Here is a 2628-nt window from a genome sequence, read left to right as displayed (position 1 = left end):
AAACTAGTAACCTAGGTTTACAGAAAATGAGTAAACTAAGATAATTGGTGCAGAAATCCACTTCTGGGGCCCACTTGGTGTGTGCTGGGGCTGAGACTAAAGCTATCCACGAGTAGAGGCCTTTCTTGGCGTTAAACTCCAGGTTATGACGTGTTTTGGGCGTTCAACTCCGGATCATGACGTTTTTCTGGCGTTTAACTCCAGACAGCAGCATGAACTTGGCGTTCAACGCCAAGTTACGTCGTCTATCTTCACACAAAGTATGGACTATTATATATTGCTGGAAAGCCCTGGAGGTCTACTATTATATACCTGAAATCACAGAAAAACACACACACTCATAGTAAAGTCCAGAAATATGATTTTTGCCTAAAAACTAATATTATTCTACTAAAAACTAACTGAAACATGCTAAAATCTACATGAAATTACTCCCAAAAAGCGTATAAAATATCCGCTCATCATGTATGTTGGTGGATCACCGTTGTCAATGGCTACCATCTGTCCTTCCAGTGAAAAAGGTCCATATACATGGCTAATTATCTATCGGTTCTCACTTGTGCTGGAATAGGATCCAGTGATCCTTTTGCGTCTGTCACTATGCCCAACATTCGTGAATTTGAAGCTCTTCATAGTCATCCCATCCCAGATCCTACTCGAAATACCACAGACAAGGTTTAGACTTTCCGGATCTCAAGAATACTACCAATTGATTCTAGCTTAAACCATGAGGACTCTGGTCTCACGGATTGAACGCTTTGTTTTCAGGAGAAGCAGTCAAACTCGTGAACCAGGAACCCAAGAGGTACATACTCAATCTAAGGTAGAATAGAAGTGGTTGTCATACACGCGTTCATAGGTTGAGAATGGTGATGAGTGTCACGGATCATCACATTCATCATGTTTAAGTGCGAGAGAATATCTTAGAATAGAATCAAGCATGATTGAATAGAAAACAGAAGTAATTGTATTAATCCATCGAGACATAGCAGAGCTCCTCACCCCCAACCATGGGGTTTAGAGACTCATGCCATAGAAGATACAAATTCAGATGTAAAATTTCATCAGGTCTATAATGAATCTCTAAAAGTAGTTTTTATACTCAACTAGTAACCTAGGTTTACAGAAAATGAGTAAGCTAAGATAGATAGAGCAGAAATCCACTTCTAGGGCCCACTTAGTAAGTGTTTGGGCTGAGCAATGAAGCTTTCACGTGCATAGGCTATTCCTGGCATTTAAATCTAGCTTTTGTGCCAGTTTGGACATTTGACTCCAGCTTGTAACTCAGTTCTGCCATTTAACGCCAGAATAGGGCAGGAAGTTGGCGTTTAAACGCCAGTTTGTGTCATCAAAACTCGGGCAAAGTATGGACTATTATATATTTCGGGAAAGTCCTGGATATCTATTTTCCAACGCAATTGAGAGAGCACCAATTGGGTTTCTATTGCTCTAGAAAATTCATTTCGAGTGCAGGGAGCTCAGAATCCAACAGCATCTGCAGTCCTTTTTCAGCCTCTGAATCAGATTTTTGCTCAGATCCCTCAATTTTAGCCAAAAAATACCTGAAATCACAGAAAAACACACAAACTCATAGTAGAGTCCAAAAATGTGATTTTTGCATAAAAACTAATAAAAACATAATAAAAAGTGAATAAAACATGCTAAAAACTATATGAAAATACCACCAAAAAGCATATAAAATATCCGCTCATTAGTCACCTTGTCTGAGGCCGTGCCTTGGAGAGAAACTATCTAATTTACTGTCATTCCAAAGAATAGACAAAGAAGAAGATGTTATACAACTTATAAGTAGTTTAATAATATTGATAGGGAACCCAAAACACTGAAGAGTTTGTTCAAGGAATCTCCAATCCACCATGTCATAAGCCTTTTCAAGATATATTTTAAAAGATGAAGTACCTTTCTTTGACTTAGTATACTTCATGAAATGGAAGACTTCTTGTGCAATAATGATGTTATCTGGAGATCCTCTCCCTAGAATAAAATCACCTTGAAGCGGGCTAACAATATCAGTAAGAAAAAGACGAAATCTATTAACAAAAATCTTTGTGATAATTTTATACACCACATTACAAAGACTAATAGGCCTAAAATCCTTCATAAAAGATGGAAGTTCTAGCTTTGGAATAAGAACAATTAAGGTTTCCATCATCTTGAAGCTAATGGGACTGCCCAAGAAAGCATGCCAAACCAAATTCCAAACATCAAAACCAATAGTTTTCCAATATTCTTTGAAAAAATAAGCTTGAAAACCATCAGGACCTGGGACCTTATAAGAATTCATGTTAAAAACAATTGTCTTGACTTTCTCCAAATTGACTGGTGCCGTTTGCTTATTACATGCATCATTATCAAGATGGATAAAGAGACATTACCAAGAGTGTCCAGGTCTATATCTTCCATTGAACAGAATAATCCCTTGAAAAAAAATTAACCTCCCTGATGAACGCTTCCGAATAAGTTTCCTACACCCCATCTCCTAGAAAAAGTCCATGGATCTTGTTGTGCTTCTGACGGACTAATGTCCAAGATATAAAAAAAAAACTATGTTCCTATCTCCAAACCTCACCATTGCTCCCTAGACTTTTGGTGTAAGACCCAGAGCTT

Source organism: Arachis duranensis, chromosome 6 (assembly GCF_000817695.3).
Source record: "Arachis duranensis cultivar V14167 chromosome 6, aradu.V14167.gnm2.J7QH, whole genome shotgun sequence".
Classification (NCBI taxonomy): domain Eukaryota; kingdom Viridiplantae; phylum Streptophyta; class Magnoliopsida; order Fabales; family Fabaceae; genus Arachis; species Arachis duranensis.
This window is presented reverse-complemented; position numbering follows the sequence as displayed.